General features: G+C 35.3%; 2 protein-coding genes across 5 annotated transcripts in view; one reads left to right on the forward strand and one right to left on the reverse strand.

Annotated features, from left to right (window-relative positions):
- The window catches only part of LOC141434868 (alpha-N-acetylgalactosaminidase-like), a 544,783-nt gene extending 542,567 nt beyond the window's left edge, over nucleotides 1-2,216 (forward strand). The window contains exon 10 of the transcript XR_012452101.1: nucleotides 2,165-2,216. The gene's annotated coding sequence lies outside the window, so the exon portion shown is untranslated. The remainder of the gene's footprint in view (nucleotides 1-2,164) is intronic.
- Nucleotides 1-12,496, reverse strand: part of Pde8 (phosphodiesterase 8) — a 314,310-nt gene that overhangs the window by 23,914 nt on the left and 277,900 nt on the right. The window lies entirely within an intron of this gene.

A 12,496-nucleotide genomic window follows, 5' to 3' on the forward strand; every position in this document is an offset into this window, starting at 1 on the left:
GGTACCTACTATGTAAATATTTTCTTAGCTCGAATTTTTTGGCGTCCTTCGTGAAATTTTGTTTTAGACATAAAAAAACGCTTGCACGTAATTAAACAATAAAAATTATCGATTCGCAATACAAACCTAACAAAAGTTGTAAAGATCAGTTCCAGAAGCAAGTACCCTACCTAACATGAACCAAGTATTATTTGGCCAATGTTCTGTATGGGATCAATTTACAAACAAGTCACTTATTACATGATTTTATGGTAACGCGTAATTTTCCCTTTGCCCATTCAAGCCCAACCTCCTTTACGTTCGAGGATGTTCGATGAAATAATCAATAAAAACCTTTTTTCAGTTAAAAGTAAAAAGAATGGCACCGCAACATGGCCCTGGGACGCAATTTCCTGATATTAAACCGTAATTCAGCGGAAGCGTGCTCAAACCGACATTTTACGACCAATTTTTTTCGTCATTTTAACGTTTTACAGTTTATGGGGAAAAAACCACCAATTTGTACTGCGATGCCTGAGATATGGTTATTTTATTGTGCTGAATAATCGCTTGCGTCAAACGGTAAGTCAACGGTATACTTAGTACTTACTTATGCGTTATCAATGAGCAAAAGAAAATATACACCTAATGCGCACCTAGTAGCGTTTAATTATTACACAAACTGAAACAGTTTATTGTATACCTAAACTGTAATTTATTTCAGCTTACGCAATTTATACATCAATATTTTTTTAACTTTTTCTAACTAATAATCTGTCATTTCCCAGGATAACAGGATCAAAGGAATTTGGGCACAAATTTGTGCCTCTGGGAGAGGACAGGTTAAAGGGTAAGCAAAGATAGGTTCTCGATCTCGAGTGAAGACCGCGGATCGGCAAGCGCAGTGTAGGGCGTCCACCAACGAGATAGGCGGATGACCTGGTTAAAGCCGCGGGTTCACGGTGGATGCAGGCCGCTGCCAACCGAAGCGACTGGAGGTCTATGGGGAGGCCTATGTTCAACAGTGGACGTCCTACGGCTGAGATGATGATGATGATGATGATGATGAAAGATAGGTTAATCTTAAATAAGATGGACTTCTTTTTCAACGCTGGATTTCAAATTTTTAGCAGGGAGATGTGAAATGAAAATGTTGTTGCTACAATGTTGTGCAGATCTGTTCAGCGGTGAACAATGGATCACAGGGAAAACTAGGTATATAAAAATCGGCCACATTTGGCCCAACGCTTTTCTTTTTCATTACAACTTTATTTTCAAATGACCTGGTAATCTTTAAAGCATAGACTATTCCTCTGTCTGCGTAGATTCTGAACGCTTTTTCAATATTAAGACAAATTAGGTCCTTTATGAATTCTTTAGCGAATTCATTTCGAGATAGATTAAAGATTTCATGTCTTCTAAGAAGTTGTCTGCTCCTTTATTGGGCTCAATCGATATTTGATTAGACTCTGCAGTTCTTTTGTACGACTCTCCCTTGAAGAATCTTTTAATTTTCAATATTGAAATGAAAATTTATTTGACCGTGGTAAGTAAAACTATCTTTAACACGTACGTAGTTAATAGATAACTAGGTGTCAAAAAGAATTTTATTTCTATCCAAATGTCGTATTATCTAACGCGCGGGCGCCCGCGATCACATTCACCATATCTCTTTCTACCCCCATCCTACATAGTGTTACGAATGAAATTAAATGAAATGGCGAATGTTCGTGTTGATTTTGAGTGCGATAGATAATAAGGGCTCAGTTCATTTAGAGCTCAGAAATTCAAATTTATTTATGGCTAAAACAGTCGGTAAAAAAACGATAATTGTTCATTTTAAAATTTATAGCCTTATTTATGACTTGTAGGTACGTAAAAAGTTAAGAAGATTTGGGTGACTTATTAAAGACGGATAAATTTCAATCTTGGGCCTGAGTTTGGTTATTTAGTTGAATACGCTTTGTCTGTGTGTAAGCACGTTTACTTAATTGGATGCACCAAAAAAAAAATAACCTATAGTTTTTATTTTATTTTTGGAAAGAATAAGATATTTAAAGATACCATTTTCATTGATTTTGTATTTAATTTTTTATAATTTTTTTACGAAATGCGCTGGATGACGTCACAGTGAGACAGCCACGTTCCATTGCCTAGAAAAATTCAGCAGGCATTTTTTTTGCAGGTGGTAGGACCTTGTGCAAGGTCCGCCCGGATTGCTACCACCATCTTGCTCGCTAATCCTCCCGTGAAGCAGCAGTGCTTGCACTGTTGTGCTTTGGCGTGGAGAGTAAGACAGCCGGTGAAATTACTGGCACTTGAGGTATCCCATCTTAGGCCTCTAGGTTGGCAACGCATCTGCAATACCTCTGTTGTTGCAGATGTTTATGGACGGTGGTGATCTCTTACCGTCAGGAGACCCACTTGCTCGTTTTCCATCCAGTCAAATAAAAAAAAAAAAAAAGGTCGTACATAACAATCTGCGGCATTAGAATTTGACAATAATTCAAGCAAGGCTTAGGGTCCTAAATGAACCATGACAAATAGTTTTATTTATTTATTTTCTTTTAGCTTAGATTTTTCTTATGTTAAGTTATGTTAAGTCCAGGTTGAATGAGCATTTACTAGGCAAGCGTGCTCCATCGTAGGCCTCATTCTCGCTTTCCATCAGGCGTGATTGTGGACAAACGCAAGCCTATACTGTATATAAAAAAACTGTTTGTTTGATGGTGTGATAGTTAACAGATATTTTTTTATTAAAATCTGATATTTAAATTCTTTTGTATTTACTTGTAACGTAGTAATTTAAGATTTTTTTTTGAAAAAATACATTGGAAATACTCGTATACATTTCGGACTTTACGATAAATGACAACTGTTTAAGGCCGGGTGCGCATCATGTGATTAAAGTTCTATCTTTGTCAATCTTTGCTATTATAAGTAGGACAGGAACATTTCAAATTGTCAATTTGCTTACGAGTGTAGACCTGCTTTATAACTGCCTTTGTGACGAGACACTGCAGGGGTCAAATGAGGGGCATTACTTAAATTTTGTTTATTTAATTCAGTTTATCACATTTTTGGAATCTGATTTCTGAAAACGCTTCACAAAGCCTATTTCTCCAAATGGTTTTCGATTTATTATATGTTGTCAAAAATTGGGACATCCCAAGTTTAGGCGGACAAAGTATCAAAAATTACAGACTTCTGAAATGTTACTAATTTAGCGCTACTTTTTGATAAAATGAAGAACAATGAGCTCTATTTTACTTTTGCTTGTTAAAGCCACATACGTTCCTTGATATTGAACTTATACCATTCTCGTACACACCATTCATATTCAATCAGAAAAGTACCTAATGTTGTTTAATACGAATTCTAATATCAACTGTGCCGATAATCCCGAACAATTCAGAAGATGATTGAGTAATTTAGACTGAACACCTTGTAAATATTTTGCAGGATTTTTCGATTGCGGTTGATAAATGTGTCGATGCATTGGTCAATATTGGTCATTATTCTAAGAGCGGGCGTCGTCAAAATATGTACTCAACCGGATGAAAAACCTTAATAGGAATATTCCGTTAAGCATTCATTTTAAAAGCTTGAGTATTAACGTTAGGCATTAAAGTTTCATTTCATTTCATTTCATATTTTGAAACGCCTGTTTATGTAGTTAGTGTAGTCTGCTCACAAACTTTCTGACTTGACTTACTGTCGACGAATTCATAACTTCTATTCAAAAACTCGTTTAAAAGTTTAATAAAAATGCTATCGAGCTTCTGAATTATGTCAGCCCCCAGGAGCTTTTATATAGCAACGTCAAGTTTGGCGGAGCTTGAGGTGAGGACATCATACTGAGGGTCAGCTTTTGATTAATTACTTTATTATGACTCGTGTAGGTTAATTAGACTGTTCATTAGATACGGTCGCGGCCATGGTTTTAGTCAGTCAAGGCTATCGTTTAGATCGAGTTTTATTAAAATGACTAGCTTTTACCCGCACCGCAGCTTCGCTCGCGTGAACCAAAAACAATTTAAAGAAGCAAGCAATTAAGCAAGCACGCAAGCAAGCACGCAAGCAAGCACGCAAGCAAGCACGCAAGCAAGCATGCAAGCAAGCATGCACGCTAGCATGCAAGCAAACATCTAAGCAAGCTTGCAAGTGAGCATAAACATTGTGACGACCGGATGGCCAAGTGGTTAGAGAACCTGACTACGAAGCCTTAGGTTCCGGGTTCGAATCCCGGCCGGGGCAGATATTTGTATGAATAATACGAATGTTTGTTCTCGGGTCTTGGATGTTTTATATGTATTTAAGAATGTAATTATCTATATGAGTATGTTTATCCGTTGCCTAGTGTCCATAGTACAAGCTTTGCTTAGTTTGGGACTAGGTCAATTGGTGTCAAGTGTCCCATGATATTTATTTATTTATTATTTATTTAAAAGAAGCAAGCAATCAAGCAAGCATGAAAGTGAGCATGTAAGCAAGCATGCAAGCAAGCATGCAAACAACAAGTCAAGCAAGTATAGTCTCAAATGTGCAAAAAATAGTGCAAGCAAGCATGCATTTAAGCATGCAAGCAAGTATATAGGCATACATGCGTGCAAGCATGCAAAAAAAAGATCGAGCAAGCATACTCCCAAAGGTGCAAGCAATAACGTAAGCAAAGCAAGCATGCAAGTTATTTAGTTAAATATTGATCACTTCGCTCGTGTAAATCATTAGATACAGCAAGATGCAAGGAATAGTGCAAGCAAGCATGCATTCAAGGCTGTATATAAGGCTGCATTCAAGCATGCAAGCAAGCATGCACGCAAGCCATGCAAGCAAGCATGCAAGCAAGCATGTAAGCAAGTATGTGATTATGCAAGAAATGGTGCATGCAAGCAAGCAGGAAATCAAGTAAGCATGCCAGCAAGCATGCAAGCAAGCATGCAAGCAAGCAACCTTGCAAGTGAGCATGTAAATTTGCAAGCAAGCATACAGGCAAGCATTTAAGCCGGAAAGCAAGCAAGCACGCTTTTTAACACATTCTTTAAAAAAAATGTGTAATGTGCATTCATAGTTCTATGTAGAGAGTCAGCTCAGCGGTTAGAATACAAAACAAACTTTTGGTCATCCCTTGGGAACGGCAATTATTTTCGGGATAAAAAATATCCTATTATTTATTCTGGACTTCTAATATGACGTATGCAAAATTTAATAGGAATCGGTGCAGTAGTTACGGCGTGAAAGCGTAACAAACAAAAACTCCACTTTCCCCTTTATAATATAGTAAGGAAGTAAGGATTACTTGCTAACGCATATACGCATATATATCGGAAGTGTAAAATTTTATAACTTACAACAGGCTTAATCTAACACACTTACCCACTGAATTTCTGGGGACATAATACTCTTTTGACGAAACAATTTGGATGTTAGTCTTAGGAGATCTCTATTGACTTTTAAAGTACATAACCGATCTTTAATTACAGACATTGAAAATTTTTCATTTAAAATTTTAAGCCTGATTGTATTGGATTTAGTCCGTAATAGTTCGCCGTCGACGGATACGTCCTCAAAGACATCATCATTATCATTGGGATCGAAAGCCTTCTCAACTAAACAGAAATAACGTGTATTGAGTTGTAATTGCTTATAATTCAAGCACGACAACACGAGGTACCGACGGCAAACAAACTAATATAGCAAGTGATCAGACATATCGCTGATATCGTCTTATCATGCGATTACAGCCACTTCAGACAAACCTAGTGGCATTTATTTTTAGTGCTCATATTATAAATCGGAAGGCTTCCCGATAAGATTGTTGATAGTTACTTTATTACTATTTTTTTTGTAACTAGTTATCTCCAATTTTTAATTCTCTTAAGTAGAACATGAATTATTATTTTCGATAGATATATTTACGCATTATTTTTTTGTGTGTCAAATTATCAAAAAAGAATCTTAAGATTTTAAAGCGAAATTTGTGCAAGTATTAACAAAAAAAAGCTATATTTCTTGTCTTTCCGCGGCGCTATATTTTACATTTACAATTTACAAGACAGGATTATAAACTTTGCCAGTTTTTTTTAAATACAGTTGTGCCATGGTACGGTTACCATCAACAACTTTACTATAATAGTTAATTTTACTACCTACGCGAACGAAGTTGCGGGCAAAAGCTAGTTTATTGGTAACATACCTAAATTCATTAATAACTTGAAATGTCATCACTTTTTATATCGGTAAGTTATGCGTAAAATACGAATAAAATCTGACTTCATTTCATAATTCATAAATATAGTTTTAACCTTATTAAAGTATTTCCGTACGAGTAAATACAACACAATGTTTATTCATTACCAAAATTAAGTCGTTTTCACCATTACCTTTACTAGAGCAAATTGATTTGAACACATTATTGCATTAGGCAACTTACGCACTATGCGGTTAGCCGCGCGGTTTTAGCACACCGTCTCTTTCTCAAGCGATACTCTGAAAAGGGATGGCGCGCTTATACCGCGCGGCTAACCGCAAAGTGCGTTCTTGCACTTAGGTTGGCTGGAAAATTTAATCGTTAATATTTAATAAATAATAAATAAATATAATGGGACACTTGACAACAATTGTCCTAGTCCCAAACTAAGCAAAGCTTTAAATGAAAATGAAAAATGTATTTATTAAAATTCCTATTTGTACAACTAATACGGTTAGAGACCTCCTAGTAGGTATTCAAGATAACTTGTACTATGGCTACCTACTAGGCAACAGACAACATTGTTTAACACAAACATTGGTAATTGTGCAAATCATTCTAGTTATAAGATATTATGGCTCATTAAGTAGGGTAAAGTTCATTCGTTTAAGTAAGGTTAAGGTCGACTTTTTAATTAAAAACAATATTAACAAAGTTTTGAGTTATTCTAAGATGTTGTGAATATTAACTTCCTAATAAGATAAGATAAATATCTTGTAGAAGAAGACAGTGCTAACATTATTTAAATTATATCGTTATTAACTTGGTAATTTTTTTGTAGGAAAATTGAATTCAACATAAATAAGGTACCTTATGGATTAAGACATGTATTAATCTGTATATACAAGGTGTTAATTAAATAACTGAAAACCAGAAAGTAGTTTGCTTAGAATTGAGAGTAGAATCGATTACATTAGGTATGTTTTTAAATCAGGTTGTGTTTGTGTTTTTAAATCCCTTTTTTATTGTGCCCAGTCTGAAATTTACGTGCAACATGCGCGAATTAAATGTTTTAGTGAGGTTGCATTATTGAATAGGTACCTGGGCAACCGAGCTTTGCTCGACCTAAAACTCAATATAAGCGTTTTCCCAGAGATAAGACCAAGCTAGATCGATTTGTCATCCCCGAAAACCCCTACATACCAAATTTCATCGAAATCGTTGGAGCCGTTTCCGAGATACCCGAAATACTATAAAAAATAATATTATATACAAGAATTGCTCGTTTAAAGGTATATTAGACAGATAGATTTTGTAGGTACTGGCCGTTTTACTGTCAGTTTGATTTTTTTCTAAAAACGTCGAAGTGCACACCCTCATCACGCCATACAAATTATTTGTGTAGAGTTAGAAATAAAGTACAATTACTGAATTAGCAAAATACTCGAACATTTATGGAAATGATGAAGGTATTCGAAGATAAATGCCATCAACTAACTTAGAATTTAAAAAAATGTGGTGTCTTAGTTTTCAGTTATTTAATTAACATCCTGTATTTTGTATTTTATTGTAAACTCTTTATTGTACCACCAGCCAAATAAGAGGTCTATGAATTTTAATCAAGTTCCTATCAAATGAATATGTCGCTAAAGTCAAAGTTTCAAGTTGACAGACACGTCTATTGGCATCATTGTTGTGACATGCAAACGATTATCAACTTTAGGGTGGTAGAGCATAATAATATATTTGGCCCATGTACCATCACATGAAAACACATTAAATTTACAGAAAACAGATAATAAGATGGATGGTGGAACCCTTGTGCTACTAATGTCATGTTGACATCTCATACATTTGTCAAGGAAATCATATTTAAATTGATTATTAAAAGGTTCCACCCTGGTTCATGATTCAATTTGTTCGAGTGTACAGAGGCGAACTTATACTACTATATTACTTATAGTAGTTTTTCTCTGAAGTTTGTTGCGTCTTTGTATTGTACTGTATGTCATTTACATATGTACTGTGTTATTTTGATGAAGAAACAGTTTTAAATGAAAACAAGAACCGGGAAGGCCGGGTAAAGCAACTTCAAATTGGTCAAAGATTTTATTTGAATACTTTTTTATCCAGTTTAAAATTTAGCTACAGATCCCAGTTAAGTTCCAAACCAAAATTGATGACTTAAAGATCTCAACAGAAGCAAGTCTCGAGCTGGGAACAATTTATTAATTGTTGTAATTAGCATATGATTCCCTTTTAGACACGATCGCTTACGGGAAACGTAACGTCCGTGTATAATAGTGGGATAAAATCAAATCGCAACGTCCAGCGATATTGCTAGCTCACGCAGCGAATACAGTCCCTGTACACGTCCGCAGTATAAACGTTTTTATGACGCCGTCAAAAAGCCAAAACGCGTTTCTACTTGTTTTGCGTCAGGAGTTTTATGCGATAAATAATATCTTTTTAATGTCAGATTACAGTTTATTCCTCGCGGACCTTAGATCTGGCTTTGTACAAGTTCGATAATTCAAACCGCTTCAGCGAAATACCGACACCTAGAAGCTAAGACGATTTGATAAGTATATATGTAATCCGTGCACGAGGCGAGCGAAGTTTTGTTATATTTATTTCTATTCCATAATTTCTACCTATCTCGCCATTTCTATCACAACAAAAATGCTGTAAAGACTTATCTACCAAGTCTTGATTGAGATAATTTGTCTATAAATAGTGAATTCTCATAAAGAACCAAGCCTGGTGAATGTAAGAAAACGAGTAAATTTGGCTAAAATGTGATCTTTTGTGAGAATCCATACAAGTAACTTGTGCCATTGAAAATTTAAAATAATGTAGGAGTCATCATAATTATTACATAGGTGTTTCCTGTTTTCTTGGCTTTCGAGTTTATAGGAACAGCGGCCAAGTTATATGGAATCCCACAAAAGGCCAAATTTTAGCCAAAATTAACTCGTTTCTTTACATCCCCCTCCCTAGCTTGGCTTGCAATCAGCCGATACCCAGCGATATCTAATCATTTCGGTTGTATCTGAAAAGTGAAACTCAAAAAGTGAACAGCCATCATTTGTAAAACAGGACTTGCTCCCATAAATCGCAAGCTTTATTTACCGCGTTTACTCGCAACCGGTGCAATGTACATAAAATTGAAAAGTGGAGGCAAATAAAATACAGATTTTACGAGATCAAGTACCAATTTGGTAAATGAACTAGTGCGAATTGGAGCGCATAGAATTCGCTCTACAAATTGGCGACTACAATCATTTACCATCCCGATTGAATCCTCGATTAATAGTAGATTGATAAACAAGGGTTGTAGATGATCCATTACACTCAAGATATTTAGACGAGTGAGCAAAGCGAGTGAGGGTGCTTATAGTTCGCGGGTATAATTGGTCATTTACACTCGAGTTGACCACTACTTTTCATCACAAATGAGAGGAAATAAAGAAAAACAGTTATAAATGTATAGGTACGCAATTTGTAACAGAGCGGAAGAAAAATAATCGCGCCAAACCGTCTTTTGTTTTTGTTATAATGACCTCGCGCTCTTTGGCTTTGGCACATTCAGTTAGCACTGGCCAGCAAGCAGCATTATGCCAGCATGGAGGTTTGGACGTAAGTATTACGCATTACAATCTTGTTTACCAGTTCGTGAATACAAAGGTGCAACATTCGATTTTTAAATTTACTTACATCCCTAAAGATGTAAATCGAATTTACAACACGGATTTCAAGTTAAATGCAACCTACTTTCAGAGCTTAAGTGATGAAAAAGTATCTTATTGTTAGTTAAAAATGTACCAATTTTCATCCAATTTGCTTACGTGTGATTAAATAATACAATAACATTTGTAGGTAGGTACTTACATACTAATACATTTGGTATGATATTCCAATCAAAACCGGAAGAAGCTCCAAATTTAAGTTCAAGCCAAGTGGATCGCTGAAGAGTAAATCCTGCTTTCACGGGTGGAGGGGTGTTTTATGCCTTAAGCCGCATTAAATTCTGATCATAAAGCAATACGGCCGTATCACGAGACCGACTTTCGATAAGTACAATCGAAGGATTGGTATTTCCTAACGGCCAAGCATTCATGCCCTTATTGCGAGCAGGAATTTCTGGGTGGTCCAGGACTTTTTCCGACTAAAGAAATATAAGCGATCATTTTACCGAGCTACTCGAATTACATTGCGGGGTTATAAACTGGGCTGCAGCATAATTATGATGTCCGCTAGTCAATGTATCAAGAACTTACCGTTTAAACGTGGTTTTACGGACACGAAACATTACATTTGCGTGAAACATTTAAATTGAAATAAGTACCAGTTTACAAAATTCCAGTGGTAGTTTCTAAAAATTACATCGTGAACTTATTTAACGAATGATTAGTGAAAAAAACCTTTTATTTTATTAATTATTTATTCCTCTTAATGGCGGCCATAAGGCTTAGGCCAATGTCAGTTAAATTAAAGATAAATATATTCTTCTTATGCATGTTGTACGGTGATTGTAGTTTTTGCAACTTAATAGCAAAATTCCAGAAACCACGCAGAGACCACTTGCGCATTAAAAAATGTTAGACACGAGAGCAATATAGAATTTTGGGATCACTGTTCACTGTTAAGGTTAATCGCCGCATAAAACACTATCAAAATTATACTTCAACTAGCCAAAGAAGCAGAAATACCAAAATTAGATATCGTCTACATCCGCCATGTTCGAATGCTACAAATCGAGTTCGAAAAAAACCTTTCTCAAATTTTATATCAGTTATTCACACACAAGCAAACGTCAAACGTCAAACGGACCTCACGATTACTAACGCCATCTAGCGATATTTCGCCTTTGTGAAAACCCTCATTGAAGCTAGGCATCCATATAAATCGCTGAATAGTGGCTGAAAAATAATCCATTCAATTAAATTAATTCGTAAAAATCCAATCGTTATCCGCAATGAAAACACCACAGGCAAAAAATTTCGCTATGATTTGCAACATCCATTAGGATTTGTGATAGGCACGGATAGTAGTTATGGTGTTATTAGAGTAAGTTATAGTATATTAAACAGATATAAATTGCTTTAACAATAAAGTATATTAAAACAATTGTTTAAACCAGCTTTTAAATTAACATATCCTGTTTGTTATTATTGTTGTTACGTAAAATCCTGCAAGTTTATTTTGACCCACTTCCTGTGGTCGGATCATGACTTTAAATTTGGTATTCATGTGTAAGTTGGAGATATGATGAAGTTTAGTCAACAAAAAAGCATGTTTTAATGAACACTTATTTTATTATACACTTACTTAATATAAGTATTTTGAAATTACTGTATGTGGTAGATGTGTCTTGTTTAGTTTATGATATAGCCCTTATGTTGCGAACTTTTGTTCTCGTTAACACCAAAACGACAAACTTTTAATACTTCTGTTTTATTTTCAGCAAATTCTGACTCATAACTTAAATCTCCAATTAACGCACTACTTTAATCAAAACAAAACGTTAGCGTAAATCAAACTTTACAACTTTTTTTCAGATTACAGCTGTGAACATAATATATGCAAGAGCACTTGTGATACTTTCGGTTGGCATCACTGCAAAAACATACGTTTATAGTAGTCATGTAAAAGGGCTGTGCACAAAAATATATTGAATTGTAGAAGCGTGATGCTTTTCTTAATTGAATTACTTTTTTGGGAATTTAAACCCACGGAGATGTTGGTGTGTAGTTTCAAAACCTCATGAAATAGAACTAAGAAAAGTTATGTTAGTAAAATTGCCCATTCCTAGATAGCTAAAGCTAATAACAACGCACTCTTTGAAAATGTACCTCTTAAATAAGTGTAAAAAAATGTATGAAGCCAAAACAAACAGGGATAAGCAAAATTTTAAATTTGCCGTATTATGGCTTTAATTTCGAGTTCGGTAAGTAAAATAAAATGAGTACCTATATTCTATTTGACGTAATATCTACAACAACGTTACCACGGAAAAATAGAACATGTGCACATTTACTATTTTTTTGTGGTTACTGCTACCGAGCAGAGCCATTCCACTATGCCAATTACTTCCGTACATCGCAGGAAAGCCTACGAACCTAGTTTCAGTCCTAGTTTTGGCAAATTTTCCACTGTAACCGAAACTGTAATATACGCCTAAATTCCCCGAAACGAAAATCGACGTACTTATGTTCGGTCGGATACTAGTCATACAGTGTGAGTTAAGTAACTTGCGCTGAGCCACTAACAAACTTGCCAAGTTACTGCGTAGAAGTAACACAATAGAACAACTTATTAGTAACA

The sequence above is a fragment of the Choristoneura fumiferana genome, chromosome 14 (genome assembly GCF_025370935.1).
Source record: "Choristoneura fumiferana chromosome 14, NRCan_CFum_1, whole genome shotgun sequence".
In the NCBI taxonomy this organism is placed as follows: Eukaryota; Metazoa; Arthropoda; class Insecta; order Lepidoptera; family Tortricidae; genus Choristoneura; species Choristoneura fumiferana.